Here is an 18,427-nt window from a genome sequence, read left to right as displayed (position 1 = left end):
AAAAAATAATGAGTACTGTTTTTCTGAAAATAAATAAATTGTAAAAAAAAATAAGTAACAATTAAAAAAAAAACCTGCATTTAATATGAGTACACTTTCCCGAACCAAAAGTTGGGACAAGTGGTTGAACAAGATGTTGTGTGCTTCTGAGTGAAAGAAATTAAGTTTAAAAAATCAGAAGCCTTTTAGACTTTCCTGAGACACATGGTTGCCACATGTATAAATTTCAGGTTAGAGACAGCTGGATAGAACAGTCAAAGAATATTGCATCAAATGCATATCTATTCTCCAGATCGCTAAAGAAGTACCTTTAAAAATTGTCTGTAGGATCCCTGGAAAGGGACCATCTTTTCTGCTATTAGAATAATTGGTAATGAAACAAGGATGAATTCTATTTCTATTGTTCTGTCCTTGAATGAACCTTTCAGGGAAGTTTGAGAAGTATCTGTGTCTTGTGCATAAATGCAACTCTGTGTGTGTGTGTGTGTGTGTGCGTGCACACATATGTGCGCATGTGCATGGGGGAGAGAGAGACAGAGACAGAGAAAGAGGAAGAAGCAGAGAGAGAGGAGGAGAAGAATTGTACTGTCTAGTAATATGTTAATAGAAATTAATAGTCTTTCTTTTCTTATGGAACCTCTCTATTAAAGATTGAACAGCACAATCTTAATCATAATTGTATGCTAATAACTCTCATTTACTGTCTAATTCAAAACGACTGGTTGAAAGTTTCATATATTTAGAAAAAAAAATAAACAGTAGATGCAAACTCCTCCCAAATTGTTAGCTCATAAAAAGTAAAGGGAAAAAAAAAAAGCCAAAGGAAATGTAATTCCTACATATTGCTACTATAGTGAGTAGCACTAATCTCTTAGTTATTGCTTTCCGAAATAATGCCACTCAATTTTTTCATGTTGTTCTCATGAGGATATGAGCATCTATGTATGTTCACACGTGCACATAGATGTTGGCGTGTTTATGATCACCTATAAAAATAGTTCACCCTAATAATCACAGTGAAAGAAGATAGATTTTCACTCACGAACATCACTAGTCGGGTGAGGTGCACATGCAAAAATAAAAAGAAGAAAATAGTTTTAACTAGGAAAGAATATCTATTCAGGCTTAATAATATTAATCCTTACTCTTTGTAAAATACCGTATCACTTATATTAATGACTTGGTCATTTTGACCCTCCCAAGAGAATCTCCTTATGGCAGAGCTGCAACTAAGATACAAAATTTTATTTTCCAAAATAATATCCTTAAGTATTTATTTTGAGCATCTGTCACTCTCTCCCTCCCTCCTATGTCCTTATCTGAGCTTCCTCCTAAAATGCCCACCCCCGCTCACACTCTCTCTCCCCTCTCACATTCCTGGCTAAGTCTAAATAAATAGCAAATTGTTCCATAATCAAAAGTGACTTATACTTAGCATGGTGTATGTCTTGAAATAAAATCTGTGGCATGTTCAATTTATTTAGGATCTAATAATGATGACAAAAATAATTAAGTAACCAATCTAGTTTTAAGTTCTTTTGTTTTCAAAGGTCATTGTGAAATCAAGGAAGTTAAGCCTTCAAAAGCAAACCTCTGGAGAATTGTGTGTGTGTGTGTGTGTGTGTGTGTGTGTGTGTGTGTGTGTGTTTTCCCCAGCAGAAATGAGAGAGGAGGCTCACAGCTAAAAGGAATACTGAACGTCAGTGTCAGATTTGTTGAGAATGACTGTCTAAGCCATCCAAGGAGGAATAATATTATGACCCTTACCCTCTTTGGAATCCAGATAACCCTGACAAGGAAAAGTTTATACACTGCTAAACCAGGGCCAGTTTAGGGGATTCTTTCTTTCCATGCCCCATACAGATTTGGTTACAGCGTGTTCCTACAACAGCTGTTGAAAAATGAATGAAGTAGAAAATATTTATGTTACATTCAAAATAGACAGCAAAGAACATATATACAGGGCAAAAATTTTTCCTAGGACAAACAGCTTCTGATGAGAGGGACAGGCAACCTAGGCACAGACCAATTTTCTGAACCTCCCGACTAAATGAAGAATTTGCCATTATAATCATGAAAAGCCCAAAAGGGGGCAGTATCAAAGACGATGAGCATCTCTCAACCCAAACACCAAAACAGCAGGATGCAGCTATGGTTGATGTTATAAGAATGCTGAGCCTCTTCTTGGTTCCTTTCATGCCAAAGCTTCTTTGCTTGGATGAATATGAATTAAATCCATATGCTTTCTTATTTTTCTAACCTGACCTCTAAACTCATTTTACGTCTTAACTGTTTATCTTCTCCCCCCATTAATCTCTCTGGTTTTAGCACATTCCCTGTTGTTTTTAGGAGGGAAAAAAAAAACCAACAACTTTAAAAGCATGGCTCATACTGCCGCTGTGGACAGATTAGGAACATTAGCTCTTTTCTATAATTGGGTACAAGCTATTCAGTAGTAACCTAAAAGCTATCCGTTTCTTTCCCCTGAAATAAAAATTCAAAGGATATGGTATATACCATACAGAAGAAAATCATCAAAGTCTTATGCAGGTGGGATAAGTATGAAGACATAAAAATATGTCACTATGAGGTTTAAACTAGATTTCACACCGGTCTAACAGTAATGTCACTATCAAACTTCCATTAAAAATTTAAGGTCTGTCATATAAATAAACTTTCTGAAGCAAATACTTTTCCTGTTTACTTTCTCTTTTTAATCAGTTCTACAGCTTAGGGCATATGACGTAGATGTTCTTTAAAATGCTATGTGACTATCATAGAAATGTCTAATTTTAGATTGTAATTTAAGTCAGCAATAATAGCTTAGTTCTTTCCTATTCTGTTTATTAAAATATAGTTGATAAGAAATCTCACTGATTAACACAATCCATTTACCTATATCACCCTAGGATCTGTCAGTACAAAAAACCAAAAACTTTAAAGGTATTCCCTTTACAAATACATAAAAGAAAAACTCAACAAACAAAAACATCAAAACTTTAAAGCTGGAATCTCACACTTCATTAATGTTTACCATTTACCAATTTTGTAGGTGCTCTGCCATATTTTCTGCTGTTCTGTAGTATTTCCCTTGAAGCTTAACAAAGGCCCGGCTGTATAAACAAGTTCTGTCAAAGAACATAGTTAAGGGATGGATAAAACAGGGAGGGGTGTCTTACTGGCTGACCACACTGTCTGAGCTTATGAGGATAAAGGAGCCTTGGTGGAGAAAAGTAATCATTCATTGCTTTTTTTTAACCCTAACCTCATTACCACATGCTAAAACATTTTTTCCACTACCCAAACACCCTATTACAATCCCCCCTGACTGAAAGATCTTTGTGTTCCAAAGGGGACAGATTCCTCCCCAACATCCTTTACCCTCCTCTTCTTGTGTTTGTTTGTTTGTTTGTTTTGTTTCATTTTATTTGTTTGCTATCATGATTTTATGTTTATGGAGGCAAGATCTTTTAAAGACTTCCGAATATACTGGCTTCCTCTCCATTAAACTATCCACACACAGTTCCCTGAAAACATTTTTTTTAAGATTTATTTATTTATTTATTTGAGAGAGAGAGACAGTGAGAGAGAGCATGAGCGAGGAGAAGGTCAGAGAGCGAAGCAGACTCCCCATGGAGCTGGGAGCCTGATGTGGGACTCAATCCCGGGACTCCAGGATCACGCCCTGAGCCGAAGGCAGTCGTCCAACCAACTGAGCCACCCAGGCGTCCCTCCCTGAAAACATTTTTAATGGCTAAATAAGCTTACTTGGTTTGGATTCCTTTTTACCAAAATATTATCAACAGCTTTCCATCACAAGATTGTTATTTCTTCTAAGGACTCCAGAAAATGATCTATTCCTTGAAAAGACAGTAAAGCATATATAATTGAGGTGGGATGTGTATTGAAACCCAGCATATATCTTAACATTTTAAAGAATGTTTCCATAAAATCCTTACTTCAAAGAGGGTCAGCTACATGCACATTCTGAGTGTGTAGCAATGGGAGATAAGGTCCAGAAGTCTGAAGGTAAGTTTAGAGTGAGCTAATTAATCCTCTCAAAACCTACTTCCCATGTGTCCAAGAACACCAAACCATAGAGAAGATGTTCCAGAGATTTAAATATGCATTTCCTATTTTCAAGTTTGTCATTCTTACATACTCTACTGACATTATTTATAAAGGACTGAAGCCAAATCCCACTCAAAGAGAGCTACCATAAGTGCGCTGGTTAGAGAGTCAGCAGAACACATTAAATGCCCCAGGAAATCCCTGGGCAAGTGCCACCAGAACTTATCTGGAGACAACATATCAACTCCAGAGTGAGTTCTATTTCAGGGTGTCCTTTGAGGTTGGGACAAATATTTGAATTTTATTAAATCCTCTATTTATCCAAAGCCTGTGGCAGCTGCACTGGAAGCCTTCTTCTATACTGCCCTGTCAATGACCTACAGGGATTATCCTTTTTCAGATGGAGTAAAAGAGGATTCTTTTACCCATCTGTATACTTTTCTCCTCAATGTGAAATGTATACTTAAAATACAAAATGTACTTTCTTTAGAGTGAACTATGAACTACCATTGCATTCAGAGCCTACGTCTTTCTGTATCCATGGCTGGTACAGGTACTAGAGCAATAGTCCTTCATACTCCACCTTGCTGCATGTAGCAGCCTAGTTTTGGAAATAGTCAAATCATTTTCTTCTAATAAATATTTTGTTCTTACGAAACTATCTGAACATGTCAGAATTTATCAAGCCAACACCTGCCTGTGTCATAGTCAAATTATCATACAGAAGAAACAGAACGCAGAGACAAAAAAATACCCCACTGCAAAAGGGACCGATGTTTAAAATTCACTTTTTTACCATCATGACTCTCTCACCATGTCTTTCATTAAAATACTTACTGAACTGCCCAGAAATATTTACAGATAATTTGTCCAAGTTTTACAAGGCCCACCAAAACATTATTACTAAAAAGAAAACTAAACCACTAAAGAAAGCACTATCCTGTGATGTCTTAAGAAAACTAATACTAAGTAAAATGATTACTATATATAGACCAAATGTTCTCAATATCAATACACTTTCCAAAGAGAATATTTTTTTAAAGATTTTATTTATTTATTTGACAGAGAGAGATTACAAGTAGGCAGAGAGGCAGGCAGAGAGAGAGAGGAGGAAGCAGGCTCCCTGCCGAGCAGAGAGCCCGATGCGGGACTCAATCCCAGGACCCTGAGATCATGACCTGAGCCGAAGGCAGCGGCTTAACCCACTGAGCCACCCAGGCGCCCCGTCCAAAGAGAATATTTTAATTACACTACATGTCTTCACATTTATAAACTTTTAACTTAAATGAGTAGCAGCATCTTAAATCTGCTCAAACGTGTCCTGTCTTATGTTTTTCTTCCACCTCTTTGCATTCTTGTTATTTTAAATGACTTATTAATAAAGGCTTATAGTGATTCAAATATGTATAGAAATACTTTCAAGATAATACATGTCTCTTATTTATATCTCCTTGCAAAAAGCAGTAAGAATAATAGTATTGTGGGAGGCATCTAAAGACATTTTCTAGGACATATGTTTTTCCCTTGGGTTTCAGAGAAGTATGAACGACTCTCATTAATTGTGCCAATTAATTAATTGATATGTGCCAATCACTGAGCTAGATGCTTTGCATGTATTTTTTCTTGTCATCATAACAACTCTCTATTGAACTAGAGACTTAAATGTAAGAGCTAAATTCATAAATGTTTGAAAGGGACACAAGAGTAAATCTTCATGACCTTGTGTTTGGCAATGGATTCTTAGATTCGACACCCAAAATAAAAGTGACAAAAGAAAAAAAAATAGATAAATTGAACTTCCTCAAAATTAGTTTTGCACTGCACATAATACTGTAAGGAAAGTGAAAAAAAAACTAAAAATGGAAAAAAAATACTAGCAAATCATGTATTTGATAGGGGACTTGCATTCAGAATATATAAAGACTCCTAACAATGCATGTGTGTATATATACACACATATTTATATGAATTTATAGATAATTTATAAAGAACTATGGTACAACTCTTATACTAAAAAGACAACAATCCATTTTTTAAATGGGCAAAATATCTGAATAGACATGTACTCAAGAAAGTTCGCAGAAATCACCCATAAGTATTCAAGAAATATCCACTATCATTAGTCATTAGGGAAATGCAAACCAAAACCTCAATAAAGTACCCCTTCTCATCCACTAGAATGGCTAAAATAAGAAAGGTCAGACAATAACAAGGATTGGAGAGGATGTAGAGACACTAGAACCATCATGGATTGCTGGTGGGAATGTAAAATAGTGCTGCTGCTTTGGAAACTTGGGAAGTTTCTAAATAGTTAAACACAAAGTTATCATAGGGCCCAGCAATTCTCCCTTCCAGGTTTACATCTAAGAGAAATGAAAGCATATGTCCACAAAAAAACTTGTACATAAACATGCATTGCAATGTTATTTGTAATAGCCAAGGGAGTGGAAGCAACCCAAGCATCTACTAGTTGATGAACAGAAAAACAAACTGTGCCATACTCACGCAAGACAATACTGTTTGGTTTAAAAAATGAATGCTGCTACATGCTGCAACATGGTGAACCTAAGTGAAGGAAGCCAGTCACAAAGGACGCACAATATATGATTCCATGGGTATGAAATATCAAGGACAGACAGATCTGTATATACAGCAGGTCATGGTCGTCTAGGACAGGGAGTGCAGTAGGGATGGAAGAAAATGAGAAGGAACTGATAATGGGTACAAGATGGCTTTTAGAGTGATGAAAATATTATAAAATTAAATTGTGCTGACACTTGCACAAGTCTGTGAATATACTAGAAATCAGTGAATTATATACTAAATGGGCTTGGTATAATAATCTCAATAAAGCCATTTTTCAAAACTACAAAGTAGACATTATTGTCTCCATTTTACCTATAGAAACTGGCTCAGAGCTGTTACATAATTTGATAAAAGTCTCACTGAACTAGAATTTGGAGCCAGACCTGACCCAAATATCATCACATATTCATTATGGAACATCTTTTTTTTTAATGAAGGAACTTAAATATATGCTTTAAAACTGATTTTTTTCTCCAAGAAGTTAGAAGTATATTTATCATTTTTGTTGCTTTTATTTGGATACAAGCTTTTATGGAACATTGTGGTTAGACCTACATTAAGTCAATGCCTTTTTTTTTCATTTTTCTTCTCCTGACATTTTTTTCATTAGTTTTTTTTTTTTAAACACACACTTTGCAGCATCATCTTTTTGGAAGCATGATAAGCAAATGTTTAATGATTGTTCTAAAAGAAAACCACTGTACAGAATCACAACACATTCCTAAGGCACTCAGGGCACATAATGTTCTATTCTTCCTTATCTTCTCAGTGGTAGGTTATCAATTTCTACATTGATTCTTACTAATTTCTTCATTTAAATGTTTAGAAAAAAATAGGTGTTAGCCTCCTGTCATCATAGTTCAATCTGGAGGAGTTTAATCCACTATATCACTCCTGTGGACACAGATAAAATTTTTAGGAAGGTAACCTACCCTCCAGTTATCTTCAAAAACTTCTAAAAGATCCCCAATCTTTGAGAGTAATTTACAGGATAATCTCCAAAATAATTATCACCAGGTGTTAATTCCATCTTCAGGACTCAAGATTAATCCATTTCCTGTGATGTCAACTATTGCTGGTGTTAGCTGTATAATCAACTTTGACAAAAAATACAGAGCGGAAGCAGAATGGATAAGCTGACAGTATTCTAACATTTCCTTTTTCTTAGTAGTTTGTTTACAAAAACATTTCCACGATTACAAAAGTAAAGCATGATCCTCAGTTATTACTATCCCATAAAATATTTTAAGATTTGTTTCACTTATGATAGTAGTTTGAATTGATTTAGGTCAATTCAGCACAGGCTTAGTTAAATCGACATTGATTTGCCTGGACAAGTAGCTTTAAACCAATTTAGAACTCAGTGTTTCCTTGAGGTGTATGTATCAGGAGCAACTTTAAAAATGATTAAGGCTCTACAATGGTGGAGAACAAAGAAATGAGTCAGAGGAACGAGGCACAGACATTTGAGCAATAACAGAACCATGAACTATGTAAATACAAGCGTGGAAGCACAGCAGCTTATTGATTCCAAAGGACCCAGATATTTTAACAATCAATTACTATTATCATTACTAATTAAAGAACTGTTTCTAAAATCTGCGCTAGTAGTTCACAGTGATTCATTTTTATCTTAGTTTAAATTAAGCACAACTTTTGTACTGCAGTAAGTAATCTCTTTGAAAGTCCTAGATTTAAATACAGAAACCTCACATCCTGGTCTTTATCTCCACTGCTGAAACCCATCTAACAGACTCTTCTATCCAGAAGAGATTTTTAACCAAAATTGAAGAGAATTTACTCACTTTGGATTTTGAACCTCATGGGTTCTTGGTGAGCTACTGACTTTAGATTGTAAACTCCTTGAACCACAAACAATTTCCTTCATTTTGCAATTTCATGCACGGTCTAGCACAGGGCATAATAAACCAAACTGGAGGTAGGAGGGTAACAGTTCAAAGCATGTGCCCAGAGTAGACAAACTTGGGCTGTCTTACTTAGGCTACTTCCTAGCTCTGTGACTTTGGCCATGTTACTTAACCTCTCTGAGTCCCTGTTTTCTCACTAGAGGAAAGATAAATAATGCATTATTTGTACATTTTGAGGAAAGTAAATGAATACCAATAAAAGCATGCAGCATTGTACCAAACACATTATACATACTTAATAAACGTTATCTATTCTTATTGTTGTTATTTGGAATTAGATTGAATTGAACTGAATCTAATTTAAACCACTCAAGTGTAAAGCATAGTTAAGGTTGGGATATGACACAATCTAATTAGCTATGAGAAGCCATCTGTGTTTAATATATTTGGACTTATGAAAAAGAGCCAAGAGTTATTTTAATATTTCTATACAGCCAAAATTTTTATTTTTGAATAAAAAAATAAGATTTTGAACTCACTGCACAAGGCTCAGATTTCTGAATCTTGCTGGAAAAGTGAGTAATCAAGTTCTACTTACTATGTGGCATTGCAGCATCTGGGACCTTCAAATAATTTTAATTTCAATTTGAGTTAAACGAAGTCACTATTGAGTGACATCGAGAGCTATGCTAGCAGTCTTCCTACTACTGACATACTAAAATTTCATCCCATTGCTAGAAATTCAGAATATGGCTTTTGATGACATTTACTGCTAAACAACTTTTATAAAATACGTTCCTTCCACCTGCTTCTTGAGGGTAAGCTGAATCGCCTTAGGATAAAGGCAAGTAGGACATGTTTTATAAGATTCAGTCACTGTGAAAGTTTCATTAGAAATTGCTATTCACATAAACAATTTCCCCATTCTGTGTGTAGGATTAAGACTTCCAAACAAAGAAATGGGTTTCTATTGTACAAAATAAATGTAGAACACAGGTGCCTCGTATCACTGGACTTGCTGCACTTGGTATTGTAAGGAGCTCAGTTTGCTTTATATTGATACCTAGCTTTTTTTTTTAAAGATTTTATTTATTACCTGACAGACAGCGAGAGCAGGAACAGAAGCTAGGGGAGTGGGAGAAGGAGAAGCAGACTCCCTAGCTGAGCAGGGAGCCTGATGCAGGCTCGATCCCAGGACCCTAGAATCATGATCTGAGCTGAAGGCAGCCACTTAACAACTGAGCCCCTCAGGTGCCCAAGAATATTTAGCATTCTTGACACATAGCCATATGTGGCTGAACATTTCCTGTCACATGTATCTAAACTAGCTGAGCATCATGGATTCCTATACGAGCACAGTGATACCTAGCACTTTTTACAGCCATCTGACTGTGAACCTGAAGATAAACCCCAAAAGGATAATTTTCGAAAATTCAAACCATCACAAGAGTGAAAGGAAAAAAAAAATAGAATTTCTTTCTCAGTCTACATAACTATTTAGCTACAAAAAGTTGATTAATATTGTTCTTTCTCTCTACATTATCATCAATAATTTTAACTACATTCATTCTCAAAATGACCATGTAGTTCACCTAAAACATTTTGTATTTCTCTGAAAAACAATCTGAGGGGTTTGAAGTGGTGGGGGGGTGGGAGGTTGGGGTACCAGGTGGTGGGTATTATAGAGGGCACGGCTTGCATGGAGCACTGGGTGTGGTGAAAAAATAATGAATACTGTTTTTCTGAAAATAAATAAATTGGGAAAAAATTTAAAAAAACATGTTTTAAAACAAACACGCCAAGAGAAAACAATTGAGTTAGAATGCTCCGTCAATCATTTGGCAAAAGAAAATCAATCGAAAATGTGCAGTTCCAGGTAGATTTCAGCTGGCTACCACCAAAAAGCAGACTGAGATAATAGCCACTTCAAAATAGAGTGATGTCAAGATAGTTTAAACACCACCAATTACTTGCCATATGGACTATATCCCCTCAGCTCATGGAGTATTTAGAAACTATTCAGAATTAATAAGCACTGCTGTCACAGTACTGTCAAGAAATGTAAACCCTTATTCGTATTTTGGAGGTACTATGGGTAAATATAAGAAACAGTGAAGAACTATAATCTAAGGGGAAATTCATTTAAATTACATTGTCTGTTGAACCTCAGTGTTAGCAATGTCGTTTTTAATTGCCAACACTAGGTAAACTAAGTTTTACTAAAAAAAAAAATAATAACCAAGGTAGCCTTCCTGATTCTTGGAAACCCAAGGAATACATTATTAGAATTTCCACTTCAGGGGCGCCTGGGTAGCTCAACCAGTTAAGTGTCTGCCTTCAGCTCTGGTCATGATCTCAGGGTCCTGGGATTGAGCCCCACATTGGTCTTCCTGCTCAGTGGAAAGCCAACTTCTCTCTCTCCCTCTGCCTGTCATTCTGCCTACTTGTGTTTTCTATCTTTTTGTCAAATAAATAAATAAAATCCTAAAAAAAATCTTTAGAATTCCCACTTCAGTGTTAACAGGGGTCTCATTCTAGGAGCCACCACAGAAGTTCAGGTCTTAAACGTTTTTTCCAACTTGTGTATTAATTTCTGTCTCTATGGAATGAGTATCTACAAAAAAGTGTTAATTTCTAACATTTCATAGATGGATGTGTGTGCATGTGCACACATGCTTTGGATGGCACACCTAGCTCACTATACAGATCAAAGAAAACCATTGAAAGGTAACCTTCTGCTATGTCCTATTTTTTAAAGATTTATTTTAATAGACAGAACCAGAATGAGAACTATTCATTCATTTAATATTTATTGAGTGTCTACTCATAATTACAAGCAAGAGGTTACCATATTACTCATAATATTCTACTCATAATTACCAGCACGAGATTACCATATTACTCATAATATGCCAGCATGAGAAAGCTGTACTGAGAAAGCTAGTAAATAAACAAATACTTATAAAGCTATATAATATACAAAAGATTTACAGATAGTGACAAGAAAATAAGAGTTAAATGCAGACATTAAGAGAAGCTACATTTAGGCTCAGTGTTAAAAAGAACCTTCTAACTGTCAAAGCCACAAAAAAAAGAATTGTCTCTTGAGATAATGAGATTCACAACACTTTAAGTCCAAACAGAAGACAGATCATGTATCAGAAATACTGTAGAGAAGATTCACACATATCTCTAAAAGTTTGGACTAGTTGACCATTATGGTTCTTTCCAATCCTGGTATTTTATTCTTCTTGACAACAATGGGTATGACTTTCCAATACTTATATTATGGTGTATATGATGGTAAGCACCAGAATTGCATTGGTCTAAGGCGAGAGTACAAAATGATGGAAAATAGAAATTATAGTAGTATTGGTTCCATGAGAACCAATTAATTGGACATCTATTAATTGTGGATAATTCCTCATGATATGGTAATTGATAGGCTATTTTATAAATTATATAGTACACTTTCCTTCATCTTTAGAGATAATGTTACAAAAACTGATAATAAGTTAAATGAGCTATAGTCTATGACTGGTGGTAGAGCCAAAGTGATTAATCTTTCATTATTCTTCTTTTAAGCCTTTCTCAAGCACTTATATTTAATATAAATATAGGCAGTTATATGAACACATTATGTGCATATTTTATGACTACGAACAATACAACTCTATTACTTTCCTTGACTTTCTGTTTTACCATTTCCTTTGAGTTTTTAGGTTCTCTTATCTAGAAATTTTTCCTTACTCAAAGTATTTCAAAGCATATGGTTCCTAAAGATTTTTAATTTGGGGTAACACAGACATGCAATTTTAACATCCTCTCTTTCCTCTAAGTGTCACATAACGTGTCACATAACCTTCTACTACAAAGACAGGACTAATATCAAGTCTTAAATTATCAATTAAAATACCAAAGATCGGTCATCATCAAAACCTTAAGATTAACCAAAAACTCAAATAAAAGTTTCCCTTATAATTCATCTCAGGTAATGAATCCGAGTCTTTGCTGATGATGTTTCTAGGAGTAAAGATTTATTATATACTGAGCTTCTGCTATCTTTGATCCCATCTTTCAGATGTTTTGTTTATATTTCAGGAATTTATATACAAAGAGAACAATGCTCCCTAAGTCATCCATTTTAATATTTTATCTAAAAGAGTCATTATTAAAAAAAAATTGGACTAAAAATCAGTATTGATTGCAGAAAGTTACAGGAATCCAGAAAGGCATTGGCCAGGTAATATCAGTGACTAGAGAACATAGCTGTGCAGATGCCTGTGCTATGTGGGGGTCCTGGTGACGGGCCCACCAAGAAGCCTGCAGAACAGATGCTCATTCTAGAGTGGCTGCTGTGACCTTGCACAGGCTCATGGTCTTCAGGTGGGAATGCCGGCCCAGTGTGGCCAAAACATCCAATTATAAGGGGGGAAAAACCATTTTGGACCTTTATGGGAAATGCTCAAAATTGCAATGTCAGTAAAACCAAAAGCAGCAAACACCAATAGCCAGTCTATCAATTTGTGACCTTTAAGGTGAATATAAGAGTGAACAGAATGATATTAGAACTGCTGCAGACTATCTCAGTGTTGGCTGTCACTTTTGCCATCATTCTTTTACTTAAATATGAAATTAATTAATGTAGCTAATACTTATGCAGTCTCTAACAAGCCATTAAGTGAAATCTATCTCTATATCTGCCTACATGGCTACTGACCTACCTACCTAGGCATCTTCACAATGCCACAAGTCATCACTGTCCCTGTCCCTATTTGTGGCTGGGGAAGCCAAGGAAGGGAGGTAGAGTGGCTTGCCCAAAGTCACACAAGCTGGTAAGTGGCAAGGGAGGATTCAGTCCTGCTTCTTTAGCTCCAGAATCCACTACACTGTTTCTATTGAAAATACCTCCTATGCACATTAAATACAGAAACTATCTTTCAGAGAAGGCAAACCTACCAAAAAGATAACTTATATTCTGGCAAATATATTTTTACCACTCATGAATGAGTAAGACAGCCCAGAAAATAGAATTTCAATTCCAAAATCTTGAAACCTTTGGGTGACTTAGATTGTTCATCATTATACTGGACACTAAATTGTCCCAGAAAAGCCTGTACACATGATTAGTAGCCCCTATTCTAAATCTGATCTATTGTCTGTAGCCCTGTTGCCAAATATCAGCAGTCATTAAATCAACACTCTGTTTGCCTAAAAGTCTATTTACCTACAGCATATTCTCTTCTCTGAAGTAATATCTCTCCTCTTTGTTAAAGAAAGAAAAATAAGCTATTAGTCGTAAGACGCTTCTGAACAGAAATCTTTTAGTATAATAAAGATTATTCTGCCACAAACAACAGAAAAGAATCCATATCTCTAATGATTTGCCATTTAAATTTAACTTACTTGCAATACAATTTCCTAATTCCTAAGTGTTATTTGTAGTTTACTTAGAGATGACCTTTAGTGCATTTCATATAGAGACAAACTTTAAAACTGCTCTAGTCTCTAAGGGCATCTGGTAGTTTACCCAGGGAATTCTCTAGATTAGTAATAGACTGATTCTAAAACAAAATTCCCAGCTTGAACCAATGATGTTTTTGCTTCTGCTACCTCTTTCCCCATTTTGATTTGGATTTCAGTTTGAGGAGAGGAATCACAACTTGTGCACAGTTTATATATAAGTTGGAAGTAGAAGCATCCTAACTTTGTTTCCATGATTCTTCTCAGGAAGAGCAAAAAGGAAACAAAGAGAATGCCGCTGGCTTGATCCAGGGATCTATCCCTTATGAGATATGCCTTCCAAAAACCACCTGTAAGTGGATGGGACACCTGGGTGGCTCAGTTGGTTAAGCAGTTGCCTTCGGCTCAGGTCATAATCCCAGGGTCCTGGGATTGAGTCCCACATCGGGCTCCTTGCTCGGCAGGGAGCCTGCTTCTCCCTCTGCCTCTGCCTGCCTCTCTGTCTGCCTGTGCTCTCTCTCTCTCTCTCTCTCTCTGAAAAATAAATAAATAAAATCTTAAAAAAAAAAAAAACACCTGTAAGTGGAAGAGAATAAGTATACTGATGGGCAAAATCTGAAAAATCTTACCTAGATGTAAATCTCCACAGTAACTCTGAGGGCCTCCAAATAAGCAGCTGTTAAGTATATGAACAGTAGCATGATTTAAAACCGAAGTATCTTGTTTATTAAGAGAAGGCCTATAAATAGTATTAATAAAGGTGATTAATATGTGTTGTGAAAAGAATATATATAAGTTTTAAAATAGATAACTAGGTAGACCTACACTTTAAGATTAACAACTTTATAAGGGTAGAGACCATGTATATTTTTCTTCACTTTTATGTACCTTGAAATAACACGATGTCTGACGCACAAACTATTTGTTGAGTGACTGTCTGAATACACAAAATAATTCTTCCATCAACATTGCTTAAATAATTGCTAGTACAGAATCCACCTAATATACCTTTTTAAAGGGAATCAAAGTTAGAAGAGCTCTGTACTGCCAAGGAAGCCTAATAAAAAAAAGTACAAAAATAATCAACATCAATCAGAGGAGGTCTGATCATGATTAAATAAGAGCATTTTAAAAACCTCAAATTTCCATTCATAAGTAGAATTTAAAGCAGCTGTTCAGTCTTAGCACAATGTCTGCCCTAAGAATTAAAAAAAAAAAAGAAGAAAAAGAAAAAAAAAGCAAATCATGGCATCAGTGAAGCTATTGCTCTAAGACTTCAAAGTTGATATGACCTTTAAGAAAAAAAAAAGCTAAAAATACAAAGGGACAATTTTACATTTTCATATTGTGCTGCAGACAAGAAGAATCTGGTATTACAATGCTGGGGCCTCTGTTTTTCACACGAAGCAGAGGTGTTTCCCTTAGAAGCAAAGGTCTTAGGGGACATGTCTGTCACAGCAGTTATTTTCTGTTTCACTTGTTGGCAAACTTACATTTCAAAACAACACCAAAAACGAGCCTCCCCAGCTCCCTGTAAACCAAGGAGGTAGAAACAAAAAATATTTCAAAGCAAGAAAGCAAACAGACTGTGAGGACTGAAACTCAGACCAAAGGCATCTGCTCTCCAACTCACACTCTCCACAACCACCCAGCCTTCTTACAATCTTACAGATTTTCCTAAGAGATGTTGCCATTTTAGCTTTGTTTTTCTCTAAGTTCTGGCAATACCCATCACTGCAGGGAAGGCAGCAAAGCCACTCGCAGAATCCAAACCGGAAAACAGAAAAGCTGTTACTCCATTACTAATTTATTTTTTCCAAAGTAAAACTCCTTCATTCTATCCAAAACGGCAATCACAAACTTCCAGCATATAACAATTATTTCATTAAGGGCAAAGAATACAGAAATGATTACAGTCTGCAGGGCTACAAAGTGGACTGGTCGACATACTGGACAATTTCCTCTTGGGCTCCCACTCTTCTCAGAGAGAAATCACTCTATAAACCGGCTAGTGTGTTCCTCCTTAAAAAAGGACCAAAGCAATCTTTGTTTTCACCCCTTTCTAGTATACCTCCTCCTGAATCCCACCCAATGCGTTGGTTGCCAATACAGCTTCCTGCTCAGTCCTGATAGAAAGAAAGAACGGAAGGAAGAAAGAGAGGAACAAGAACAAAAGGTCTAATGCCATGTTGCCACTGATGATCAATATTTCACTGAGAATATAAAAATATTACTAAGATTCTTCAAAAGATTCTGTTTTCAAAATTCTACCCACACAGCGCTTATATTTTTTCCCTTTAGATTTAGAATGAACATCCCACAAAATAAACCCAGGGTTTTGTGTCAAGAAAAATATCTCTGTTTGTATGATTACAAAGAGAACAGGAAATCTGCCTGCCTTCATGGGTCACTTGTGCCTTACCATATATTTCTATGATTTATTACATTTAGCTTCATGTCCATAGTTGAAGTTCAAACTTCAATCTTTACAGGATATTACAGAGAAAATGAGAACCTAGAGATAAATGATAATTTCCACAACATTCATACGTGTCATGTGTCACATAGATCTTACATTAAAAAGGTTTAAGTTCAACTGCCATTAAATCTATATTGCTTGAAATTTTAACCCAATTCAACAAGCATTTCTTGAGTGTTGATATTGTGCCTGGTATAAGGAGATAAAGATGAACGATTCTTAGCAGATACGCTCACGATCTAGTGACATCACAATCCAGTGAGACGATATAACTAGGGGAAACACTATAAGAAGAGGTGGAAAGAAGTTCCAATGGAAATCATGGAGGGAGTACCTGACTCTCTCAGTCAGTGAGCAGGATTCAAAAGGCAGACAACACCTCAAGGGAAACTTCCAGGGTGAGGTTATGCTGAAGGGGGATGGGGGAAGCTCAGAACTGAAAGAAGTATGGAGTGATAAAGAGGAGTGAGAGACAAGGGAAAGAATTGGGAATCGATAGACTTAGTAGCTAGACAAATGCCATGGTAAATGGAAGGTCCGATTTTAAGGTTTGTTTATTCAACAAACATCTCTTGAATACCAAGACTATGTTTCACATTGGAACATGAGGATGTTGCAGAGTTATAAATTATTAAATTAAGGAGTGCCATGACCAAAAGGTAAATTAACATAAAGCCCATCATCCAATCCCTGCCCCAAACCCAAACATCAAAGCTTTTCCATTGCCTACAGAATAACAGCCAATCCTGAAGGTCAGGGCCCTCTCTAACCTGTTCTCCTCTTACCTGTTTTATACCCTGTATGGCAGTCCCACAAGACTCTTGCCACATCTAAGCTTGAGCATCATTATACGGTTTGGCATGCCAGCGCTCAATCATTCAATCTTATGCCAGGTGCTCCAAGAGCCTACAAAACCTGAAGGGCCTGGTTCAAAACCAGCATCTTTGGATAATCTTCTTTCATCTCCATGGTTCAAATGCCTTTTTCCCTTCTTTGAGCTCCCCAAGATTTTGTGTGTATCTACTACAGTTATTGTATTACATAGTCCTGTGATGTTTACATGAACTTTTCTACTGTTGAAACGAAAGCTGTTGAGAGAAGATATATTTTGACCCAAATGTTGCCTTAAAAAGTTTTGCATTTAGTACCTGTTCGATGAATATTTACTGAACTGTACCAAGGTAAACCATTTAGGTATGTTTATAATTTTTTAAATGATCTTAAAAAAGTTTAGGAAGGTAACAGAAGTATTAAAAACCTGATATGAAATTAACATGAGAGATAAAGCCACATGAAGCGTTGTTTCCTTCATACGAGACATTATTATTATTATGGGGCCACTACTCCCTTAGCTTGTGCAACCATTGTGGCAAGACTTTCCTTTTTTTTTTTTTTTTTTTTTTTACCCAGGATCTGAACACCAAAAAATTATACAGGGAGGCATACCGAATAAAATATTTGAAGCTAAATTTGTAATTCTTATATAATTTGACAAATTAAGGTGAAATTTTAGTGAAACACCAAAAATGCTGAGGCAATTACTCCGTGATGAGTAAAAATGATACATATTTAAACCAGGTGCAATGGAGAAATATTATAACATTTTTAAGATCTACAACTTGTATTCTATTGGTATCCTATTCTTCCACTTGTTATAGTCCTTAGAAAATAAAGTAGCATTTGCTAAAATATTAAATACAAGGGAAAGAAAGTTTGAAAAAACATGTATCAAGGAGGGGCGTCTGGGTGGCTCAGTGGGTTAAAGCCTCTGCCTTCGGTTCAGGTCTTGATCCCAGGGTGCCTAGGATCCAGACCCTCATCGGGCTCTCTGCTCAGCAGGGAGCCTGCTATCCTTCCTCTCTCTCTGCCTGCCTCTCTGCTTACCTGTGATCTCTGTCAAATAAATAAATAAAACCTTAAAAAATGTATCAAGGAATTCACAGACTGAATATAGCAGGGA

Source organism: Neovison vison, chromosome 11, assembly GCF_020171115.1.
Source record: "Neovison vison isolate M4711 chromosome 11, ASM_NN_V1, whole genome shotgun sequence".
NCBI classification, from domain to species: domain Eukaryota; kingdom Metazoa; phylum Chordata; class Mammalia; order Carnivora; family Mustelidae; genus Neogale; species Neogale vison.
This window is presented reverse-complemented; position numbering follows the sequence as displayed.